The sequence below is a fragment of the Anas platyrhynchos genome, chromosome 3 (assembly GCF_047663525.1).
Source record: "Anas platyrhynchos isolate ZD024472 breed Pekin duck chromosome 3, IASCAAS_PekinDuck_T2T, whole genome shotgun sequence".
NCBI classification, from domain to species: domain Eukaryota; kingdom Metazoa; phylum Chordata; class Aves; order Anseriformes; family Anatidae; genus Anas; species Anas platyrhynchos.
In genome coordinates, this window is record NC_092589.1 from 45,641,563 (window position 1) to 45,667,909 (window position 26,347).

A 26,347-nucleotide genomic window follows, 5' to 3' on the forward strand; every position below is an offset into this window, starting at 1 on the left:
GAGCTAAGTACTTGGCAACCAGGGCTGCACCCAGAGTAGTTTATCATTTACTCACAGCATGTTACACATTGTAAAAGGATGGAACTGAGCCCCGGGTTAATGTTTAAACAGATGTTAACTCCACCCTGGCAGCACGTGAATACCACCTCTTGAACAGATCGTCAGGTGCACTGCGTTTCTGAACACAGCTCTGGCATTTCCAGTGCAGAGTATGAATATCCTGGAGGGCAGGGAGAATATGTTCTCCTGTGCAATGTGTAGGGTAATACACCACTCCCAAAGAGCAGTTCAACACTAAATGTTAATGCTAGGAGTACACCTGACAGGAATAATCCTTCTCATTCTTATCGAAGTTTTGTATTAGTACAGTATGTAATAGAGAGTTCTCTTACAGAAATACTACCCTGTTCAACAGCATCAACCCAGCTGACCAGCACCAACCCAACCTGACAAGGACTTTTACTTTTGGCCTGGTTTACTTTTTGTAAGGTGGCTTCTCTCCTCTGGGAAGCCTTGTTGCTTCCCTTTCTCTGTCTATTTTGGTGTTTATATGATTTTGCTAACCCTGAGTAGTCTCTGTTGGTAAGTAGAATAGTAGATGGAGCTGTGCCTCTATTCTTTATTTCTGGTATCAGGAGGATATCGGAAGTGAGAGTGGGTTTTAGCTAAAATTAATTTGCTTTTCATCTGAGGAGAAACAGAGGCTGGGAAAGTTAATACGGTAAATACAGCACTGGATCAAGGCTGTTTCAGACCAGCTGGCATCCCATTTTCCGTTTGTAAAATGCATGTAATATTCTTCTGCTGTTTCCCAGGAACTTAGTGGAGGAGAAGAAGATTTATTAAGAATTAACATGTACAAAGCTGAAAGAAGGTATTTATTCTGCTCAGGCTGCAATAGCACAGAAGGTCGTAAGGTCTAAATTAGGCGTAGAGAAGAAAATCTACTACAATGTCAGCTGAAGTGTGGAAGTCCTCAGCTCATTCTGGATTTGAAGGAAATGCCCACAGAGCTTTACCTTGGCTAAACCATGCACAGTAAACCATGCTGAAGATCGGGATGTCCTTAGGCATGGTGTGAAGATGCTTCAAACAGCCATGCAGGTGAAGCAGGGGTAGTTTGCTTTGTGAATGACTTTGGGTGCAGAGGGAAGCCCTGGCAGGGAGCGGTGGCCGTGGGGACCAGTGTGTCAGGGTAGACACCTTGACCTTCCCTTTCCCTGGGCTTCCCAAGGTGCAGAAGCTGCTGGACACAGAAAGCACAAGTTTTAAATTGTCACATCAGGATGGGTGAGGGGAGGAGCAGCAACTTTCCCACTTCCATGAGACTGCAAGATGTATATTTGGTTATCTACTACATGAGGGCTGCCTGGGGGCACTGGGTCACATAATGATGGGGAAGGGCTGGTGCTGAGGGGAGTGAGGAGGAGGAGGAAGAGGAGGAGGACAGCCACAGGCCAGGTGTGTGGCAGGGGATGCAGCAGTGGCAGCGAATGGTTGGGCTGGCTGGGGGCAGATTTTAGCAGGTGCTCTGTGAACCAGTTGAGCTTTTCACAGCTGGCCCAACCGGCTGTGCCAAATGCCTCCAGCACAGCCCTGAAACCAGCCAGCTTTTATTACTGAGGCATGCAAAAAGTTGTGCAGCTCCAGCTTGTCGGGATGCAATGAGCAGGTTTAGGCGTCTTACATCTGGGAGGTAGAGGCTCTGCAAAGATGCAGATCTCCCTCACCCTGTGCAGGGTGCTGGGGCAAGCCCTGTGCAGCAGAACCACAGCTCTCCCCCCTGGTGTGATGCCTCTTTATTGGTGCCAGCTGAGCCCTGAAATCTCTGCTTGGGAGAGATGAAACATGCACTTGTATATTGAGACCGGATGGCTCTAGGGCACAGCCGCACTTGGCTCTGTTTATTTCATTATCTTTCATTTATTCTTTGGTGTTCACCCTACCAGAAATATAATAATAATCAGACAGATAGATTAAACAAACCAGAATCTCTGCCTAAAGATTCAATAAAATTTGAGCTTAACCATTTAATAAGATCAAACAAACAAAAAACACTCTTAATTAATTTTCCTTTCATTCTTCCCTTCTATTTAATTTAATTAGAAGTAACTTCTGGGTCCAGAAGGAGAGCTATCAAAATCCTTTGGGAAAGACATCCAATTGCAGCCCAACCAGAAAGAAGTTTGTGCTGGATCGTGTTTGGGGGCTTCTGTTTTTGTTGCTCACAGCCCATTTTCATAGTTGCAAAGAGATGTCAGCCTCTGAGTGCTTACAGCAGCAGAATTCCTCAAGCTTCCAAAGTTTTTCTATTGCTGTTGGTTTGTTTTTGTTTGAAAATACTGTACATAACCCAAAATCCAACAAAATGAAACAATGAAAACAGGAGTGACCGAATGACTCGTCCAAAAAGGAGCAAGAAGCCTCCTCTGAGCCCTGTCACATCCTGGTGTGCCAGACCAGTGGGGGATTTTGCACCCAAGCCAGCCAAATGAGTGTGTGTAGTGGGTCTTCATCCCTGCAGGAGCATCCATGGCATCTCAGCCACCCAGACACCCCAGTCTGCCCTTTCCAGCACAACTGCTGTCCTTCAGGAAGGCAGCACTCAGAGGATGAAGCAGTGAGACAGGATGGGGGTAATGCAAGACCTTCTTGCCCCCATCCTCCACAATCTTGTTGTTATAGCTGTTATAATTAATTCAAATAAAGACCTTAACTGCTCCAAGCTGTATTCACATTTTCCATCACTGAAGCTCTACAGGCCAGTGAAAGGCATTTCTAGGAAAGCGATACCCTGAGATATCTTTAGGCAATAAATTATCCTTTCCCCACTCCCCCTCCCCACTCATTTCATTTAAAAGTGAAGGGTGCTGAGTTTTATTAGGCCCCCTCTTGTCATCACAGGCCATGATTTGCAGTTTCAGGGCCAGACTTCTCTTCCCTGTTTTCCCCCACCCGCCACCAGATCGAGTTACATGAGACAGAGAGGTCTGCCAGGTCATGGCCCTGGTCGCTGTCACCTACTTCCCATTTCCTGCAAAACCCATACGTGGGAACATTTTCCCTTCATCTTTCAGAATAAATGGCCGGAGGGTTAGTCCACGCTGGCAAACAAAGGCGCTTGCTGTATTTGTGTGTGCGATGCTGATGGACGTGGCTGCACCTATGAGCCAGATAGGAAGAAAATCTGAAAGGGAAAGGAGGGGAAGTGGTTAAGGCTGAGTGTCTGGAAAACACATTTCCCACCCTTGTACCACTTGTCACCGCCTTTCAAGCAAGCCATCACCCTGACAGCAGCGCACCGCTGCTCGGCAGCATCCCTTGCTGCCCGCCGTGCACGATGAGCGTGCCCAGCTGCCACACCGGGGTCTGCCGATTATTAAGCTCAAAGCGAAGAAAAACAAACACTGCCACAAGCATCGGTGACAGAAAGGGAGCATAGCACATGCTTGCCTAAACCACAAATGCTGTGAGACCCATGGGGACCTAGGTGGGTGCTTAGGGAGCAACATCGCCACACGTCCAATCCAGGGCGAGCACAGCGATGCCAGTGGAGGCATCAGCCAGGGTCCCCAGAGTTCTTCCCCAAACAGACACTGTCGCTCCAGGAACACTGGTGAGTGGCAAAAAAGCCATCTGGGCTGGTCAGGAAAATCTGAACTCGCAGGAGTTCTTTCTCCCAAGTGACATACGCAGCAAGTTATGAATTACAGTCACTGCAGGGCCATCATCAACAGTATCATTGCAGCCTCGGTGTTGGAAAATAAAGACAGTTCCCCTCAGGGGAGTGGGAGAGCCAAATCATTTTCTTTCTTCTCTTGCATTAATCCCCGGTGAGCTGCCTGTCTTCTGTGCTAACATAGCCCACAGCCAGAGCTGAAATAGAGGGCTGACTTTATCAGACTCTGCAGGTTGGTTCGCTCTCCTTTATGGAATCAGTAACAGGAAGGAATTTTCTTTCTTATCTAGGAAGTGAACCTAAAATTGCTTTTCCTCAGGCTTCTGGTTTAGCTGAATGGTATTTACCATTAAAAAACAGCAATCGTTAACTGCAGCAGAGTGGGGCCCCTTTCCCTGGGAGGGCAGTGGAGATGGCTGTCCTAGCATCTGGAGTGAGGGGACAGGAAGCACAGCAGTCTTTCCCTGACGAGTTATCAGCAGCACAACAGAGGTGTGAAATGGAAATCTAACCATGTGAAAGGGTCCCTCTCTCCTGAAGCAATATGAACAAATAGTGATACAAGATTTTTTTGTGAAAGTATGCTTCCAAGCCAAAAATCCAAACAGAAATTTGACCACACGAATTTTCAGACGCCTTAAGTATATCAGATATAAAAGAACGTAATGCAAATGAGGAGAGACAAGAGAGACCAGCCCTGAGGTATTCAGATGGGACAAGGAATGAGACAAGGCAAAATCAAGGAAGGTGGCTAGAAGGGAGCTGTGTAGAGGTTCAAAGAGAAAGACAAAAGAGACCTGACCTTACCCTGGGATGCCAGTGAGAGTGGCCAGGGATTCACATGGGGAGTGATGTGTTTGAGAAGGGAGAGATAGTGTTGTAAGAGACAGCCTGTGTGGAGTCCTTCTGGGGTGGACAGGAGAAAATGGCAAAGAGCAAAGTGAGAGTTAATCAATGTCTGGGCAAGGGACTTAGCAGAAAGCACAGGAAGAAAAACAAAGAAAGTGTTGGAAAGGAAAAAAATAGCATTTGAGAGAAACAAGCCAGAGTGATGAAAAGGGAGGAGAGAAAAGAACTGAATCTGGCAGTGGGGATGCATATGGAGAAGACAGCAAAGTTAAAAACTGTGAAAGAGGTAAGGGGAGCATTGCAAAGGAAAATGTTCAATGCCTGTCATTCTGGCTGCACATAGCCAGATGGAAGCATGAAGGGACAGGCAGGAATGTTAAGAAGAATGCAAAAGGAGAAACCAAGACAGAGAGGTGAGTTGGTCAAGACAGGGTTGCTTCTGCAGTCCAAGGTGTGACTGAAGTCACCTGGGTATAGAAGGCAGAGAAAAAAAAAGGGGAATAACAGCCAAGTTAACAACAAGCTCAAAAGTCAGAAGCAAAGATGGTGCCTCCTGAGAAGCAGCAAGAGAAAGAGAAGATCCTAGAGAAAGAAGAGAGCTCAGGAGGCAAAACCATTGAGTTCTGACATGAAATACAGAGATAAATGGTCTAAATGGTCAAAAAGTCTTTTTTTTTTTTTTTTTTTTTTTTTTTCCAACAGACAAATCTGCTGCACAGTAGCAGAGCAGTCTCTCCTTACTATGTACGCACTCCACAAATCAAGGGGTTTGGTTTTAATCACAGACCATTGGGGTGCTGCTCCAGCATTAACTGCAGGAGAAAAAAGAAAAAATAATGCAACTAGTGAGAAAAATGACTGCTTGGAATAGCACAAGTTAGCAATATATCCCAGCAGAATGGGCAAACTGCTGTCCTTCTCATGTTGGATGTGAAAAGGGAGATGAAAATGTGTCTGACCCCTGCCTTGAAGAACAGTGTCTCTGCCAGCAGGGGTAGACATACCTGCAAGGTGCCTCAGCTATCAAGCTCCTGCAGTGGCAGGCAGAAAAACAAAGCAGGAAAAAGGCAAAGGCAGCCCAAACTGACACTGAAGGTTCACAGTAGTGCTTCAGGTTGTGTGGCAGGGCTTTATATAACTTGTTAGCACACCAACCTAACAGTAGAATATATGTGGTGAGTCACTTGCATGTGTCTGGCCAAGCATCACGCAGAGTCTCTGCAGGAGGCTTTGCTTGGACCCTCTCTGATTAAGAGCTGCTGCCAGGTACAGCATGTTCCTCCTTATGGCATAGAGGCAGGAGAAGGAGGCAATGCCTTCACCCTTCTCCCCTCTTCTCTGGGGTCTCAGTTCCTTCTCCATGCATCTGGATACGACTGTGAGGGACTGCTGAGGAGTAGAAGCAGAGGCTGGCTGAGAGTGTAAAGAGGCTTGGTCTGGAAGGTCAGGGCAGAGCAACAGAGTCTCAAGGACCATCATATGTGGGTTACTCTCCCTCCATGACTGCTTCTTGTTCCTTATACCGAAACTGACTAATGCAACAGGTGGAAGAGATCTTTGTGTAGTCTGCAAAGGAAGAGTAACTATGCAGGATGTTCAGGGGCATTTAGCTGCCTACCGGATGGCTGTATTGATGACAGTGCTCAAGAGGCTTCAAAGGCACTGGGAAATGTCTTTGTGAATTACCACCACCATGGAAGTGATGTGCAGACATCCTGGGGAGAAGCCGTGTCTGCTTCAGGAGGCATTACACACAGGGGTAGTACCACATTTGTGACACTAATACAGGTGGTGGCTTTCTCTTAATCTTTTCCATGGCAATGAAAATAGAGTTTTTGCCTTCTGATACATGTACAGGACTACTGTCTACTTGCAATGAGAGGTATGTCTCTCTGCAAGCTTTACTAGGCTGTCCATGGGAGGATTAATTCCAGGGTTTTGTTCCTTTTTTTTTTTTTTTCAGCAGTTTTTCTACTCCAACTGTATGAAGCATTTGAAGTGAGTCTGATTTGCCTGGCAGTCCCAAGGGGAATGAGGGGAAGCCTCAAGGAGAGGCAGAAAATTGAAGATTTAATGACTTATAGATGCTCTGCTCGGCCCTCTGCTCGCTGCTAAGATTAAAAGCTTGACCTGCTTCCAATGTATCTCATGGCTGGATTTTTGTTTCATTTGAACAGAGCTACCGTGGGCCTGTAAGACCTGACACTCAATTTCTTCTGCCAGGAAATGCACTGTAGGGAGTAAGGATTCATGAGTCAAACCTCTCCATGGGTCAAAGGGTGAGCAAATGGGGACAAAATAGTTTTAAAAGTAGACTTCAGAGTGACACATGAAACATTAAAATCTGATTGAAAACCATGTACAGCTGTGAATCTGCTTCCTCTTCTGCATAAGTGCACACTCCTGAGTTTCCAAAAAGTAGGGCATTTGGGGAATGAGTTCAGGCTGGGTATGTTAAATTATCAGCAGGCATATTTCTAAACAAACTGACTGAGAATCCCTGCTAGGCTGGGGCAACACAGACACCTGTTTTCCTTCTTATAATGAATTTCTTGTGTATTAACTTGCATTTTATTCTTTCCATTGCCCCATGAATGGCAAAGACATTCTCTGAGAGAAATAGAATAAAATTTCTGGGTGAGCATTCAGTTGTTTATATGAAACACCAACACAACTGAAGCTTGTGAAGTTTCTGGTCTCAAAATGAATAATTCTCTGACAGAACACTCCCCTATCTACTCTGTTTTTGGGACCGCTTATGGATATCCTTCTACCTCATTCCAGGGCCTCTTGTTGTGGCTTTAACTTTCACATTAGGAACACAGTCTTTCCATTTACATTTTGTCAAGTAAGTGAGGTTTAAATTCCTCTGCACATAATTACCTCTAAAATGAAAGACACATTTATAAAATTACAGCAGAGCAAACTTTGAGAAAGTTTGTAAATATATACGTATTTAGAAACCTGTCATGTAGACTTCTAAAATCCCTTTCCTGAAGATTCTTGCTCCTCCTAAAATTACTTTCTTTTTTTTTTTTTTTTAATTTTTATTTATTTTTTTTAACAGCAAATTGGGCAAAGCTTAGCCACAAGGATAAAGTTTTCATAGAATCATAGAATCATTTAGGCTGGAAAAGTCTTGCTTGGTGTAAGTTTGCACCCTAAATCAACCTGGGTTCATAAACTTCTGAAACATACAATGAACCTGTACCAAGTTTCTGTTGTTACCTGATACTGGCAAAATTAAGCCTTTCTTCACTGTGAAAAGCAGTCCAAGGTTTAATTTTTAAGCTAACAAGGCAGCAATAGGCAGCAAAGTTGATGGTATTACATAGAAGCTGAGCCCCATGTCCACGATTCAAAATGTGCCATGCCATTTATCTCTGAAGCAGTAAAGTGTTTCTGCTTCCTTGGTACATTGGGAGCACCTAAATAACATCACTGAGATAACAAATAGGTTTAAAGTTACACGTGGTTAAGGTCTCTGCTGCATCAAGGTTCAAATAAGTATGCTAGTTGATGAAATCCAACCATGGATAAACACTTTGGCATCTCTTATCTGCTGTGTTGGCATTATAACTCTTCATTTCCTTCACAGATATATGAAGAGAGAGATAAGAAAGAGATTTTTTTTTGCCTATTTCCAGTTAGCATGAATATGATGACTGTCTGTATTTCATCTAGAGAAGCCCACAGATAAATTTTTCATCTTTCCCTCTATAATGTCCTTGCCCCAGCACTGAAGATCAAATACCCCTAGTCTCTCATGAGGCCTTTTGGTTACCCGACACAACCAGATGCAGGAGTCTTCTCCGTTTACTCACAGTGCTAAGAAGTGCTCAGCAGAGGTTGGTCTGCCCCAGCTCTTTGCTCTCTGCAGCCGAGCACAAGTGGCTGGGGTCAGGGCATGAACAAGGATTTGATGTTAGGTGATGTGCAGGGCTGTGCTTGTAGCTGTGAGAGGAAAGCAGGGTACAGCTGGGTACCCACACGTACATGCTGTGAAGGCAAAAGTTAAAGAACTATAAAAATTATTCATTTCCATGCAGGCTTTTAAGAGATCAGTCAGGCATTTCAAGCAGAGAGCAGGAAAGGTCTTTCGGTACTAATGTCTAAAGCCGTGAAAATGGGACATTTTTTCCCATCAGTGCTGCAATAATCCAACATGCATGGCAGGGTTAAATTTTCTCTTTCATCACATGCCTGTCACTCCAAGTGTTGCTAATGTCTGAAATCAAATCTGAGTGCCTCCCCAGCTCACTTGATGTTCTGGGCCTCTCGTTTCTCTTTGGGTCCCCAACCCCTGAACAAATCATCACATTAAATATGTATCATTTAAGTTGGCCTGTGGGAGAGGCAGTAACTGTATCATGTACTAATGGCCATATTTTTAGGTGGATAAACTCCCAGAGCTCTATGTGAGCTCTATCTTGGGCTCTGGCATGTTGCCCGAGTTCAGAACCATAATGAGCAGATTTGCACCTGATTCTATAGAGTATTATTACTCATTTGTTGCTTTTATTTCCTCTACTTAATATCCTCTGCCTTTCTCCTTTTACTTCAGGATGCTCAAAGGCTCCAGGGAAACCTGCTAACCTCCATGTTATGACTCCAGTGTGTGCATGTACACACAAAGTGGGACCAATCTTTCTGCGACAAAAAAAGACCAGGGACAGCAATATCATGGGTTTTTCCTGCAGGAAACAGGATCCACAAAGACCTGGATGTGCTTCAGTGGCATTTTGATGATAGCCTAGAGGTAGAATACAGATAAAGCAACCCTTTCCATCCTTGGGACTGTTCTTAGCGGGGTTTATTTTTGCCATAAGATCCTAGGGATGACGCAGATAAATATTTGGTTAAGAGGAAACAAACCAAGCAGACAGAGAGAGGAGTAGAGTGAACAGGCACAAAGTGGTCTAAAGTGTGCCCAAATGATGGGAGCACAGATCCCAGGGAACTCCATCCTATGTTTTTTGTCCTGTTTGTTTCCTTATAGTAACATTTCCTACTGCTATGCTCCACGGGCACAGTTGAATAAGAGGAAGATACAAGTTCAGCTTCTTTGTTCCTCACAAGTCTTGGAGGATTTAACCCCAGTGGAGATAGAAAGGATTTTTGCAGGAAGAACCTTGGATATTGGAAGTCTGTGCCATGAAGAGACATTTTAAATCTTAAAATGTAGCACCCAAAGTAAATAAAGGGTCAGAACTTAGAAAAGTTATAGAGTTATGTGAAATAAATTGCTACCTAATTCTTAATTCCATTTCAATGACTTGCTATCTCTTGAAATTTTTATTGAAAGGCCTGTTTTTTGTTTGTTTGTTTGTTTGTTTGTTTTTGTTGTTGTTGTTGCATTCTCTGAAATTGGAGAAGCCACTTGAAAGAAAATCTAAAAGCATAAAACCTATAATAAATTAAGGAGATATATATATATTTTACAGTTTTGTCCATTTAATTGGAGAAGCTAGGATTATTAGACTAAGGCCAGTGCTCATAGCACTCAATGTAGAGCATCCATGGTAAATCTAAAACAATAAGTATGGATTATTTCTAAGAGTTTTCATTATCATGATAAATTAATTCAAAATATAAAAGAAGATTGAAGAAACTGGAGCTGGAATATTTCAACAAGCAAAGGGCAGGCCCATTCTGATCTTGCTCATCACAAATTAGTAAAAAGGAAGAAAGAATTAGGGGAAGATACTGACAGGAAGGAAGTTAAGAAGCCAAGAGCAAAGAGCTAGGACATCTCTCACTTGTATTATTTATAGAGGGGAAGATTTATGAATCATAATCTGGGACTGCAGCAGACCATTTCCAGACAAAATTAAACAAAGGTTATTTCTTTCCAAGGGAACTGCCAATCCAATGCCAACTACTGAAAATGCTGAAAACCAAAATGATAAATGGGACATGAAAGAGGGACGTTTCCTGTCCCTTTAGTCTACAGCTCCACAAAAAATAAAGAAAGAATAAACTGTACCTTCCAAAACGTATCCAGAATGTTCACTGGTTTTATCTGGATCTAGGCACAGAGACAAAAGGGAAAAAGCAATCTTAAACATAACCTCATCACCACACCTCTTAAACAGCAACCACCTACAAAATCATTTTGACTACTTTTGTAGTTTTCTTGTTCTGATTTCAAACTGCATAGGCCAAGATCACTGGCAGACTATGGAGTTCTCATTCCCTGACTTATCACTTCCTGTGCCTACCTCCAACTTCCTCTGACACAGGGGAATCTTCTCTTTGATTCGGGTTAATATATATGGAGATGGAAATAACTTTTTTTTTTTTTTTTCCTTTTTAAATTCCAGTTGGGTGTCAGGAACTATAGAAGCTCTAGTGAGATGTGGTTCCTTGTGAACATATAATGTAGATATAATGAAATACACTAGAAAATGCTGACAATTAGGGCAGCATTGTCCTATGTTGGTGCTAAAGTTTATCATTTCAAGACCTTAGGCAATAGGAAATGTACTTAGACATTGAAGTCAATGGATGGTTGAAGTGTTCATCACATTAGTATAAGAGACCATTTACAAATAATCCTGACCAGAGATAAAGACTTAGGCCTCTGTATTTGAACATGTTAGCCTTGGTCATGAGCAGAAGTGTGTTATACCTTCCATTTTAGCACAACAAGACTCCGTGGTTAGCACTGGTTGCAAGAGCCAGCAATTATCTATGACTATTATTCTGTAATTCTGTGTCCTTATGAAAAATTCATTTTACAAAAGAGCAGAAGAAATCAGCTATTTTTGTTTGGCAGAGCAATGGCTGAGAGGGGATGGAAGTGCTGGCTGTAAATACATCATGAAGCAGTAAACCTGAGGGAGGGGAAAAGAGCTATTTAAACTAAAAGGTAACTTTGGCACATGTACAAACAAGTGCTAACTGGCCATGAAAAAAAAAAATAGGAAAAGTAGAAGTAGGTTGCCAATGATACAAACAACGAGAGAAGGAAAGGCCTTTCCAATAGAAGAAACACAAGCACAATACCAAAGTACATTTAAGACAGGGTTTAAATATTTCCTGAAAGGTAATAAGAGGTTTGCCTGTTGTTGTCACTAAGTGGTGAGGCCTGGGATCAGTTCCATGTCAGAATTCCTGTGAATGACATCTCCTGTCTCCTTGTATCCCATTTTATGTCAACAAAGACTCCAAAGACCACCGGTAAAAAGCAAAGCAAGAAAGATGGCACATTACATCTCAGCCAGGTTTCTTTCCTGGAAATTCAGGGAACCAAGAGTTTAGCCAGTGCTACAGAATGTACATGTACAGTGACCTTGGTCCCACTTTTGATACCACAGGTCTGGAGTAAAGTGTTCAGAAAGTCTTTTTATGTTTTTAATAGTCAATGCACCCCTATTTTCTAAAGAAAAACACCCCATATTTCATATAAATAAAGAGGCAAGCCATTGCAAGCACATTTTATTATCATGAAGACAGACACACATTCCAACCGCTAAATGACTAATCTTTTGTTAATTAAGCTACTACTAATTATTAAACTGAACACCTTACTGCTATTCACAACGGTTTGTAGGACCACAGGAGAGCTCTGATCCCTTGACTGGCAGACTAACACGACTTACTCTTTGAAGACTATTTTCTCTCAGGGATGTCACATTGATGAATGTTCTTTTTCCTGACTTGATTATTTTCCTGTCAAGGCAAAAGATCCTTAATCACACATATTTGTTTGTTTTATATAAAGAAAACAGTGACAACTTTTACTGTCTACAGTGAAATCACACCAGGTGAATATGAAAGATCATTTAAAATTAGTTTTTCTGTTGAGATTTAAGTGATACATCCCTCATTTGGCTGCAGACAACGCCACTCCATTCCTTCCAAAAGGATAGACCTGCCTGTTATACTCATAAAATTAGATCCAAAGTGAGAAAATAGAACTTAATTCATAAGGCTATTTTCTAGCTTTTTCCAAAGCTGCCACAAACTTGACAAACTACCAAACCTCAAATATCTCATGCACCACCATTTACTTTACCATCAGTCTTACAGCTGAAAAGTTCATTCATTTTCCCACCAAGAAGTCCCACAAACCACTTATCGTTGGCAGAGCACAGAAGGTATTAGCCCCCATGGAGCACATTCCCCACCACTTGAATTTTCTACCATGAAAATTTTCTCTTCAACTTTTATGTGATGTTGTCACTTTGCCTCATCTCTGTCTCTTGGCCAACTGACAAGACAGTTTTGCATTGAACAATGCACAGCCCAAGTTTCCATGCCTTGAAGAAGCAACTCTCCACCAACAAAGTCTTGCGGACACAGTCATCTGCTGCATCACTTAGGTATTGTGCCTTGCCACTTGGCTCAGGAAACAAGTAGCAGAGACCCCAGTGTCACTATGACTGCGAAGAAGGCTCTTTTCTCTGTCCTTGTGAGCAGGTGTTGATTAACCTCATTTCCTGGGTGCAGTGTATGCAGACAGCCTTTGTGTCCTGGGAAGTGATCCATGCACAACTGCCTCACTTCCCAGGACCATTATCATCAACTCTTCCTCTTTGCTGATCCTTTGGAAAGGGGATAATTTTTTCCCAGGCTGTTCATTACTGTGAACAAGAGAAGGGGGAGTAGGAACAGCAGCCCCAGTTTGACAAATGAGCCTTAGTAACAGATTAAACAAATGGTAAAAATTAGCTGTACTACAAACTCTTCTGACTCCCTCTCCCTTCAACTCACCACAACTGCTTTCTTTCCCACCTGCATCTACCTAATAGGCTGACAGAGATCTTCTTGGCATCCTTAATTAGCAGGAACACATTAGAGGAGAGGAAGGATGACCACAGCACACACAATTAGTCACTGAATATAATTGTAATTCAGGACACATCACTGACTAATTGATTCTCAAGTCCAGCATTGCCCAGGCACCAGTAAGCATGCCTGGCATGGAAGCACTCTGTCTCCAGTAATCACTCTAACACCAAAACCTGTGTCACAATGACTTGCATCAACAAAAACATTCAGGGCATTCGTAGTTGAGTCAATTGTTAACTTACTCCAGACAATGGACCCGTGAAAATAAAAGATACAGAGTCGGTGTAGACCTTCTAACTCCCAGTTGGAGCTGAGGAGGCAGCTGTTTTTTTAGCCTAATCAGACAGTTTAGGAGCACAGGACTGCCCAAGTCCCTCCTTGACTCCATCAGGCATTTTTGAAAGAGCCCCTGTTGTTCTTGTAGGGATATATTCACATCTGGGAGCTTGAATGCAAAAGGTAGTGCCTCTACATCTGCAACTGTTGAAGGTGCAGGTCACTAGAGACTGGAGAACAGACTTCTGTCCTCATCTAGCATGGTCATTCCTATGATCTGATGCTGGAGGTTATACAGATATCTGCCTTGCTGCTCAGCCTCCCCCATCATGTCTCTTCCTGCAACCAGCCAGCTGGAAACAGAATCTAGCACTATCTATTGTATCGTTTGCTTGGCCTCACTGACTTTTCATCATTTTCTAAACTTCATCTGAAAATGGGACATTTTCTCTCCTGATGTTTTTGCAAGGAAGTGGTCAGATCAAGCGAATTTTTTTTTTTTTTTTTTTTTTTTTTTGGTTTGGTTTGGTTTGGTTTGGTTTTGGTTTTGTTTTTTTCCATTTCTGATTAGAATGGCCAAGTTCTGCCCTGGTGTTAAGCTGGTGCATCTTTTAATCTCACTGCAAACTAACATGATCCTTTTAGCAAGTGCCTTGTTTGAGGGCAAATCCCTGGGATGAAAACTATCCCAGTTCTGCAATGGGGATCTGGACTCCAACATATTAATTTTCCAATGTGCAGGAGTGTCCTCCTGGGATAATCAGAGATCTTGCTATATAGGGTGTGATCCAAAATGTGGCCCAGTGAGGAGTGCTTGACCTCTGGAAGAGTTTAGGCTATACCTGCATCTCATTTCTGAGCAATCACGTTAGAGACCATCTAACGATGCCTTAACCTGTCTCTCATCGCTTCTCTCATATCACTAATCATATCAAACACAGAAAAGCTGAAGCTACGGAGTTGCTCGCCTTAGCACACCTCCATGCCTGTTATTTTTTGCCAACAAAAAGGTACTGCATCAGCAGATGAAAGTACCTGAATTTCTAAATTAAATTACTGTCATTATCCATTTCCTAATTTTCCATTACAGGAAAGGAGATTAGCCTGAATCACTCTCAGCACTTCACAGGAACACTTCTATTTTAAATCATCTGCATGAAGTACAGATTCAGAGAATGAGGACTGAAAAGTTTATCTTGCAGTCAGCCAAACATACGGGAGAGAACTCAAACTTAAAGAAGACACTGAGAGCTTGGGTCCTTTTTACTGAACTGTTATATTTCCATTGAAATGTTTGGAAGATCCTTATGGGCCAGTGCTGTGCTACTGCTTCACAACAAATAGGGTCTCCTTATATCATTACTGCTATGATAATTTCTGTATGTAATAAACAGTTACAGAATTTCAGTGCTACCTAATCAGTATGTTGTGAAGGACTTAAGTGCTAAGTGCTAATCTTTATTCCTAAAACTTTGAATTGCATCAGGTTACACACTCCAATCTTTGTCTGTAATGGTACAACCTAAACACCTGCATGTCTAACATTGATTCTTTGCCTGGAAAGTAGAAGACTGAAATCCCTTATAAGTGGGATTGTTTGAGTCAGTGTCTGTGAAGCCCAAATGACTTAACTTATTTTTACTCCAAAACATAAAGTAGGATTTCGGTAGATCACCTACTCCTTACCTTCCTTGATAAAGGCCTGATTTTTCATTTTAAGAGCCAGCAAATAGTACATTTCAATGAGAACTTGCTAACGGAACATTGCTGCTTACAGAGGACTCATTTTTTTTTGTGCAGACAGATGATGAAATCATCAGTGTTGTTTGCTATTAGCAATTCAAATAACAGCATGTGGCTAAGCCACCACTAACCCGACACTGTTTCAGTAAAGCTATAGTCAAATCTGTCACGAGTGTCTACCTGCATGTGATGCTACGGTTCGCCTCTATTGCCCCAGGGCTTTCGGTCCTATCAGATGCTGTTGGGTTCATCACCGTGACCATGGTTGGGGCATTTTAGCCTATGCAACCTTCAGTCTTTCCAGCCTGCAGCAGTCCAGAGGAGAGACTGCTTTTCTCAGGCATGCCCTTTTGTCCACTTACATCTGGAGTATAATGCTAATTTAGCATAATAGACCAACTGCTCAGCTGTGTAAATCACTTTAGCTCCCCTTGAGTCATTGGCTGTACCAATTAACTCCAAAGGGAAGTCTGGTCCAAAGTACCAGAGAGCTTACTTTTGTATTATTGTTGAGGCTGTGAGAACAATACTACTTTCTGGTTCTTGTACTGAACTGTGACCCTCTCTCCAGCTCAGGCTAAGGTATACTCTTTGAACACAGCTATATTATCTCCTCCTTTTCAATGCACCTAATTAAACTGTGCAGCAGTTTTTGGTTCTCGTTAGGGACCCTGTAAGATGATGGCAGTACAAGGCTTGTTTGAAGAGATGTTCAACAGGAGTACACAACTGACTCTGAAGTGCTGCATTTAGTCTCTGGGCACATGACCCCCAAACTATACAGCACTTTGTTGATGTAAGTATGTGCTCAAGTACTTTCAGACTAAAAGTAGGAAGTTTGGTGCTGTCCTGTGTATATGCTACAGAGAGCCAGGTACATTTGCTGTATCTGGTCTGAGATCTCTAAGGCTCTTCTGAGGTCTGCCCTTGGTAAAATTTTCCAGGTAAAGGAATTGCCTTGAAAAGGGTCAAGTTTCCAAAGAAGTAAGGAAAGCACCACAGAGTCAGTGTTTATTGAAAAGCCAGGCAATACTGCTCCGAAGTTTTATCAGAAGAAACACACTTTTTTTTTTTTTTTTTTTTTTTTTTCAGGATTAAGCTGACAAAAACACATTTATTTCATTTAATTTGCATAAATTGCACTCAGTCTTTTCTAACTGTCAGGTTCAAGTAAAAGCTTCCCTGCAAAATTTGCAAAACGTTGCTGTTTGCTTTGAAATTTTGTGAGAATAGCCTTTTTATTTTTCCTAGCATTTTGGTGCTCTTTCTTCAAGTAAAATCAGAAGAAGCAGAAGTACAGAAGACTCAAAATGAGAGGGAGAATTACAGCAAAATGGGAGTAGAATGAGAGCCTTCTAAAAGGCTTTATTTGGTGTGAGCTTGGTGATAAAACAGGCAGAACTAGCTAGGTCTTCACAGAACCCTAACAGGGTCCAGGTCCAGACTGGTTCATACCCCATCAGCAACGGTGGCGGACAGGGTTCAGCTCTGCCTGTTTGCAGAGATGTTGTAGAGTCTACCTCCTCCTGCACAGAGAGCAGCTGTTAGCAGTTCTGGTGAGATCTGAGCTGTAGGGAGTTAACTCACAGCCCACCTTTGAATTTGATCCTGTGGACTAACACAGCAGCATGCTTCTAACCTCTAGAAACTCTTTGATGAAAATGTTTTAAAACAAGATATCAGAACAAAAGTATGGTTAAAAACAAAGTGGTTTGTGGAGAGTTTTGTCTAGCCTTGCAGAGCAAGAAGCTCTAAGCAAATATTTACAGTCTGCTCATTACGAGTTTAGATACAAACCCCATCATACTAATATCAGCACTCGAGAATTAGTCACTCTTCCCTTTCCCATTATGCAACAGATTCAAGAGAAGAATTTTCTTTGAGGTTTGCTGCAGGGAAGGTATATTTAACCATGGAGGGTAACCTGGCCAGGAATGCAGAGGTCTCACCAAGGAGACCCCTGCTCACTGGTATCCTGATCTGTGCTATGCAGACAGTCCGATTCCTTCAGGGTAGGTACCTGGCTGTGGTGGGATGTCCACAAACCCCACTGAGATGCCTTGGTTCCCTTTTTATGGCATTACCTCTTGAAGGGATTGAATTGTCAGAGCAATTTGGCAGCAAAAAAAAATCAGCCAGAGGCCTTTAGCTTGGTCCATGTCTCTGTTTTCTGTGTCTTCTGAGCTTGTATTTCAGTTCTGCACATGTGCTCCCCACTACACATCACCTGCTGCAGACTTTTCATGTGTTCACCATGTGCACATTGGGAAATACAGCTCAACAATAGAAAAAGCTCTGAAACATGGCTGTGAAAATAGTTGCCTTTTTACTTTTCCTTGCAGTGTTACTTATATTCATCTTTAACAAGGCAAAAAGCTTCTGCAGGAATCCCTCCATTACAGGAAAAGCGCAAAGAAGAATGAGTTTGAAACACAGTCTGAGCAGGTGCACTTTGTCCTCCAAAATGATATTTCCCCTCTTCCCGAGCAACTTTTTCCTCTGATGTGGTTGGCAAACCTTTTAAATAGCATAGCTGAAAAGTGAGGATGTTGTGTTTTGAAGCAGAAGGATTTGGGGCAGCCATGAGTTAAGAATTAGTTAATATTAATTAAAGTAAACAACACTATTAGTTTTACCTTTCCAAAATGTGATAATAAAACAATAATGTAAGTCACCAATTCCTGGCCTTTCTCCAGTATTCTGAAGTTTTGTTATGATTTACTGGACACAACAATGTCAGGCAAATCTATTATCTTTCAGATGGCTGTTTATCTCAAGCCTGGTCTCCAGACCTAGTTTTTTTTTCAAGGCATGCAGCTTTATCTTGAATTCACAGAGATTGACCTGTCTGACTCCTGCTAGAATATGCTATGGTTACTTTCCAAGCTATACACAAATATATACATACGTAGCAAAAAAAGAAGTATATAGCAATGCCAGAATTTTAGTTACATTTAATATTGGGGCAAGTCTTGATTTTGTTTTATTTTTAATGCCTCTGTTGGCATGAAACCAGCAGTATGCAATAGCACGCCTACATCAAAATATTGGCAGATATATTGGGTGATAACATTTTAATCTCGGATTCCACCAACATAAACTTCAATGTGGATCTCCTTCCCCTCTTTCCCTCTCATTACTTATCACAAGTTCCACTTCTGCTATTTTTTTTTTTTAAATCTGGAATTAGAACCTATTGCAGTCAATGAAATGAGACATCTGTAAATTTAGCTTCAGGGTCCAATATATTAAAGGTGGTATAATTGCAGTGTACAAAGGTGGATAATTACAGTGTGTGGATCCAGGCCTGGTTGAGATCTATGTTCAGATGTCTAGCTGAAGAGGACTCATAGCTAGGTCTGAAAATACTTATTGGAGGCTATCTCACTCTGTCTTTCTGTCAGATCTGACGGCTCAGTTTGTGTGCTTTTTCCTTCCCATATAAGAGGCCTGATAAATCCTTTCTGTCCCACACAAGTTGTTATTTCATCAAGCAGTTAATCACAGCATTGGCTATTCACTAACAAACAAACCAACAAAAAATATACAAACAGACAAAAATATTCAATCAAGCTATAGCATGGGAGTTCACCATTTTGGAATACTGTTCTATAAAGAAAGAGTGTTTTGCATTCTGTGGTATAATTACTTAGATATAAGCATTTACACAATTGAAAACAAACAAACAAACAAAAAAAACTGTATTACGTAGGAGAGCAGTGACAATACTGGGTTCGTGTTATTCTTGGAAGCCCAGAATATGAAGAGGGTTTTTTGATACATGTTAAGTATTGATCTAATCTACCAAAGGGCTCTTGTTGCTTCTTGGAGCTCAGAGGAACCTTTTCTGCTTCCAGAACCAGAACTGCAGCATCAAATGAGCACTGGAGGGCAATAACCAACCTGACTTCTCCCTGCTTCTTTACAATACCTCAGCAAATTTCTGTCTAAAGATGTGGCCCCATCTTTCTTCTCCTTTGATACAATCCATAGCACATACGCAAAAAGTGAGCTACTGCAAAATTAAAATTACATTTTCACCTCACAACAAGACACTGGGAAATGAGGAAAAGTCTTTGGCCATGACAACCTAATTCTCTCATTCTTGACAGAAAATATGGAGCAGGACACTGAAAGTAGAATTTCTACTTTGGATTTAGATTTAATACACTGTAACTGAGAGAGAAATTGTCCTGGGAGGGTCTTTGCTGTCTTGGTGCTACACGCACATGCAGAACCATGCCAAGTATGAACTTTGAATGTCTGTGGAAATTTTTTCTTAGGCTCACAGCTGATTTCTCCACAGAGAGGTGAAGTAAACACAACTGTTAATGAGCTCTCAACTTGCTCCTCCAAGAAGAATGTCAGACCATGCTCGGTAGTGTGAGGGACGGAGAGTTATTGGGGTGGATACTTCCCACAGATGCAGAGGCAAACAGCTGTGGGAGCACTGTCCAGGAGTCGACCATAGGTACATCTGTTGCTGGTATTGCTCTGCTTAAGCACATCTGTCTGTCCCCAGCTGCACATTTTATTTTATTTCTTCTTTAAAGTCATCGTCTTTTTAGTAGCAGTAGCTCCAGAGGCATTTATTTGTGATCCAAGTGAAATCCCAGGAGACTCACCCTTTTGGTCTGCTTCTAAGACTCTGGGAACAGGAATCTTGACAGAGGGCCATGGCTGACTGTCTTTTTGTACTCAGCATTTTAGCAATAGGGAAAACAAACTTGTCACACTTGCCTTGGGTGGTTTCTGGGGACCAACACCAAGCGTTGCCTGTAGAAATTGAAAGAAGCCAAAATGCTGTTTTTACACACCTTACTCTAGCATACAATTAATGGATTCTAAATGTAAAACAGATTAATGCAAATATTTGCTTGACAATTAAGCTGAAGTTAAAAGTTTCTCTCTATTGTCATTAGAATGATCATTTTCTCTAGCTTTCGGTGAAGTCTCTGTAACCAATCTAACAGTTCCCTGGCTTGCCTGTTAAATGGCTGTCAGACTACCCAGGACTGGATATCATCCTACCATGAGCCTTTGCAAGGCAGTTACCCAGATTAATAGCTATGTCTAGCTTTGAATGCAGTGCTCCTGACCACAAGGCTTGGGGGACATTCCTACTTCTGCTCCTTGAAGGACATTAAAATCTGGACAGAAAAAAATATCCCTGGCTGAACTGCATTTGGTATATCTTAGTCTATTTATTTATTTTTTTTAAACCGTGATTCTCTAAACAAGTCAACATCATCTGGGAATGGCTGCAAACACCAACATTTTTTAATTATATGTACACATAATAGTGAACAAAGATTTGTCAGTGATCCTCCCGTTGGCACATCTTTGCTCAAAAGAAACGTCTGTCTTTTAACCATACCCCTCTAAGCCTTTCTTTTATGAGGCATCCTGTTATGCAAGACCTTGGCTGCAATCCAAACCATATTGGGCCCCTTTTAAGCATCCCTTTTACAACCTATCCTTTACAGTAACACACCAGTCCCTTGTTTCCCAACAACAACTTGCTGTACAGAAAGCTTTCAGCCCAAAAGAAGCCTTTAGACCCAGCAGTTGTGTGATTTTCACCATAAATAATAGCTCTTATTAATCAGCGGCATTAATCTATGGAGGCATTATTCCAAAAACTAGCAGCTTTTCAGAAGTTGCTGAGAATGTTACAAGAAAGTAGCACCTAGAAAATCCTTTGGATTTAACTAGCGTTGTATTTCTTTGGGGTTGTAATTTTCTGTTCTGTTAGCATACTACCTCTCAGTTATCACTTCAGTTGACCTAGACGATGCAGTGTATATATTAACCATCCACTGATCTTCAGAGAAATCCTCCTGAACTAATCACTGAGCCAGTTATAGGCTTATTTCACAATGACACAAGAACTAAGAATGTGGAGATCCCAATATCCTTTTACACACCTCCTCATGCTGCCATCTGGTTAACAAGCCAATACCAAGGAAAGTAATTCATCTGTTTATAGGTCTTCACGGAGAAGGCAAAGAAAATGAGTTTTTGATTGAAATTAAAAAAAAAAAAAAAAAAAAATGTTTATTTAGGGTACTGATAAAAGATAAGGGATACTTAGGCATCGTCCAACACTCAAATCTCTTGCTCTACGAGGAAATGCAAAATGCAATCTAATTAAGAAACATTTCTGTCCTGTAACCAGAATAACATGAGTTCATTACAGTGTGGCCCAGCACCTCTAAACAATGTGGATGAGTTTTAAAGTCTTAAAATTTTGATTTTCCAAGCCTTTAATTTTGCAAGGAGAAAGCAATAACAAAAGCAATAAGCTTTCCAAGGAAATCACACATGCTGTCTCGCAAATTATGACTCAAGCACAGGCCAGGAAGAGAGGGTATTTTGTCAGGGAGGGCAAAATATCAGTGGATGTTTTCATTATCATTAAACATAAAGGTCAAATGAGCAGATATTTTGCCTGGGCTGGTAAATTTTTAGACTACTTTGAAAGCTGTATTACAGTACCTAGTATACAGATTGCTTATTATACCATACTTCCACAGTCCCCAGTTGGAATTTGGAGGAATCTGTGTTTGAAAGACTGGGAAATAAACCATAATGGGTTATTAGAAGCAAATGGTTACTGTATCAAGTAGAATAGTGATATGGCATCATGTTCCCAATTTTGTGACACAAAAATTTCAAATCCTTTGGTCAGACTTTTTTTTTTTTTTAAATGGTGTTGGTGTAATTCAGAGATGATGGGTTACACAGGAAAGGAGAATCAGAATCCAAACATGATGTTCCTGCTTCATACAGCCTGGTTGGGGTCATTAACTCTGCTTTTGGGGTAGCCTCACAAGGGTGAGACTCAAAGCTCTGTGTAAGGAGAAAAAGTAAGCACTGCTTGTACCTGCATTGCAGTACTTCAGGACCTCTTATGGCACTCTCCAGACTTTTTCTCCAGCCTCTCCAACAACGTGTAGTTTCATTAATTTGTGAGCTTAGCCTGGTTTGGCTAAAGTATTTGGGACCTGTTTTTGAGTTAGATTATTAGTACATTTTTGGAACAGAGTGGGAAAGAGAGCAGGGAAAATGCATTTTTTCCTATTAGTTCTTCACCTGAGGCTATCATTGCACAAACATGATTGGAAAGAACAAGAATAAGTGAATACATGACTTCAGCAGGGCTTTAATTCCTCTGCTGTCAGGTATTAATTTAAGCCACAACTAAAACAATGGGCTGTTGGACGCCATTGATTCAACCAAAGTACTAGTGCACATGACTTTTCCACTGGAATGCATTCAAGGTCTTTTTCCTCTTCCTATCCTAGCTCTAAAACCTTTATGCAAACGGTCTTAGTCACAATTAGATTACATCAAAGAATGTTTGTCTTGGTTTCAAGCCTGCTTGGGTTAAAACCAAGATAAATTGCAAATTGGCTAAAACCACCAACAAACACCCACTTTTTCTGGTCATTACAGATGAGGAATGTACAGTGCATTTAGGTCTTGTATTTCCACCGCCCTATCCTGTCCTTAGTCAGCAATTTGTTAGGTAATTGGAAAACAAAGTTCAATAGACACTCTGATAGTAGGTGAGTTTTTTTCTTTCCTCTTTTGGCTTTTGTGCGTCATAGAATACCTACAAAGGCATCAAATCACAACTGGACACATGTAAAAGTCGTCACATGTGAAACATAAAGAAAGGAAATAATGCTGGTGCATAATCAAAATTGTCTGCAGACTGGAAAGGAATTGGGCCACTTAAGCAGACACTAAACTGGAGATACCTCTGCAGGGACACACCACAATGTGGACAGCAATCACCAAATGGGAGCCTCTGAATCCTGGTGAGAGCAGCGTTGAACACCCTTCAAATGGCCAACCAGGGATGTGAGGAATAATACTACATTAACGCAACTGTTTTTGCAGGCTATGGACGAAGATAGGTAGTGAAGTCAGGAGCCAGGACTGACTTTGCACCCAGTAGACTTGAAATGAAAAGTCACTGTTGGTGTAAATTATTTTTTCATTCCTGGAGGCTGTGCAATCTCACCACGTTAGGGCTGTGCTGTTCAACTCTTGAACCATGCCAATTTTGCTATGTAAGTTTTAAATTTGTGTAGCTCAGTAGACACCAGCAAAGTTATTCTGGACTTATACCACTACTTTTTAATAGAGGTGGCCAGAAAAAATAAATACGATCCATGAAAAAAAGTTGAAAGTACAAAAATACTCCTGGCTAGATATTCACCACAAGGAATATTTACTCCTTGACATTTATGTTGGCCAGTCAGCCCAAAATAGACTGTTTTCCCAGAAAACAATTTCACAAAGGTACATTTTTGGAGACATTTTTTCCAGACTCTTTCCCTTAAGTATTCCTGCCAGAGCTCAAGGTGGCTGCCATGACTGCTAGCACTGTGCTGACATTTCTGTCATTCAATCATAAGCTGGCAAAAAGGCTGCATAGAAAATTTAAACAGCTGGAAGTTCAGGATGTCAGACAGTAGTTTCAGCTGTGAGCTGCTGCACGCAGCAGATTAATAAACTCCTCTGGAATGCAGAACAACCATAATTATCACTTACTCCAAGCTGAATGAGAAAAGTGTGGCTGATGGTCAACTTTCTAGGTAGGAAGAAATCTAGGAGACCTTCACATCAGATCTATGTCCTTAATTCCAGCAGTTCCCCTGGGTTTTAGTTTTTCACCCACTTTCATCCTTTTAATATGAGCAATATTAGATCCTTCTCAATCAGAACAGAGGCATAAAAACTGGGCCTGAAGATGGGGTGAAAATTACAGTTTTAAACATGAAATTAGGAAAGCAGGACCAGATATCAGCAGGTAAGTATGTTATGAAGCTTTCATCTTACACGAATGGTAACTCATAAGCTAAAGGTCACTTTGGACTTTTTATAGCTTTCTTTTTGTAAGAGGTTCTAGTTCACATGGTGAAGTGATGCTAAGTTCAGCAAGGTAGAAAACGGTTTACACTGCTTCCAGAAGTAGCCTTTCCAGTAACTGCACCGATATTGGTGTAAAGCATGGCCCAGTCTGGAACAGTAACAAGAACTGCAAATTGAAATGTTCATCTCTATGGTTACTGAAGCTGTCATCAGAGACAAACGAAAAATTCAGTGATGTCAAAAATACCCCCAAACACTTTTTGAATTAATCCATGACATGCAATTCCTCTGGATTGACTAGGCATATGAGTAGGTTACAATCCATATTGTCCCATTTAGCCCTTCTGTTCAGTGTGCCCTGGGGTCTTGGCCACTTCCAGCTGTGCAGAGTGCACATTTCAAATGAAACATGACCAAGAAGGACAGCTAGCTCTCAAAGCTCAACCACAAAAGAGTCATTAGGTGGTCTTGGTGTGGCACCCAGACTGGGAAACTGACTCCCAGGTGTGAAAACACAGAGGTAGTCTAGAGTAAAATGGATTTGGCTACTTGGGATGCTATAGAAGTTAGGTACAAGCTGACAGGCAACTGATCCCTGTGCATTTTTTTAGGATGGAAGAAAAGATGTGTTAACTAATTCAATGGCTTCCTGAGACTTCGAAGGTCTTGGTGATTTACCAACTCACATAGCTTTTTTCTTCAACACTTTGAAATCCTAGAAAAAACAAGTATCTCTCTAAAAATACAGTTGACATCAAAGAAAATAATTGTTGCTGTTATGTTGAGTACTATTTCTAAGGAGGTTATTAAATGCTTCTTCTCTGATGTTTTGAGAATTAAGTGGAAATCAAGATTCTCAAAAAGCATGGGTGGCTCGGGGTGCATTGTGTCTGTGTGTCAAATTGGTGTTTGATTTCAGGCCTGATTTTCAGAAATGTTGAAAAATGGCTGTCTGAAAAACAAGCCATATAACACTGTTGAAAATACCAGTCAGTTCAAGATCCACACATAGTTACAACTTTCAGGAATGATTAAGTCAGTGGTCTGTTTTTTATCTTTTACAATTATCATGATGACTAATGAGGTTGAGATCTGGTTCCAGATTTTCTGAAAGTGTGGGACAGTTTAGATCTGACATGTCCTAAGGCCATGTGCCCATTTAAATTACTTACTTGACTGAAAAATTTGGATTAAAGTAACATACTAACTTAAAAAAAAAAAAAAAAAAAGGAGCATCAGCACACTACTGCAGGCTATGTGCATATACAACTGTTAACCAGCAAAATGTTTTCAGGCTCACACACAAGACAACTGGAAGGACTCATTACTCTCATTTAGTACGAATGCCTAAAGAGTTCTCCAGAGTGAAAATTTTTCACTCCTTAATTTCTGTATAAGATCTGTAGCTTCTGTTGCACAAACATTTACTGAAAGAAGCAATGTTGTAGTGGATTGAGATTTCAGGGGAGGGATTTTTGGTGGAAGTTAAAATCAAGCTCAGTGTATGCAACTACATTCAAGTTGAAACATGGAGCCCAGTCAGTGAGCTACTGGGACAGTCCAGAGCAAAGAGCAGTGATTCGGAGTTGTGTTTGAAGATGCTGTCAGAGAACACTGCGTTATCTGCTTTCATAAAGAAACAGTAATCTTTCTTAAATCTAGCAAATAGTGTTCACTGCTGGAAGTAGAGTGAACTCTCCCACTATGTGTTTGCAGGGCTTCCAGCTCATCTATGTCTTGCTAGTGCTATCTGCATGCTGTTTAACCCAAGTACAGCCCAGGAAGAGGAAGAGAAGGATCTAAGCTCTTTCCCTCTCACCTCTATGCTGCATCCAGCAACAGTGGCCAAAGAGGCAGCTACCGTTAATACTACACCCAACAGTCTGGTCAGAAAGGCAGAGGTAACAGGGAAATGCCAGTCAGTAGTCTCTAGGAAGGCATCCAAGATTGAATTCCTGGCAGACACAGGGTGATTTTATAATTTCTTGCAGGTTGCCAGGGGTTTTGTTTTTCTTTTTTTTTTTCCTTTTTTTTTTTTTTTTTTTTTTTCTTCCAGGCAGTGAGCACATTCCTAAGAGTGATTTTTTGTACCTCTCCCTCATTTCCCTGCCTGTTCAT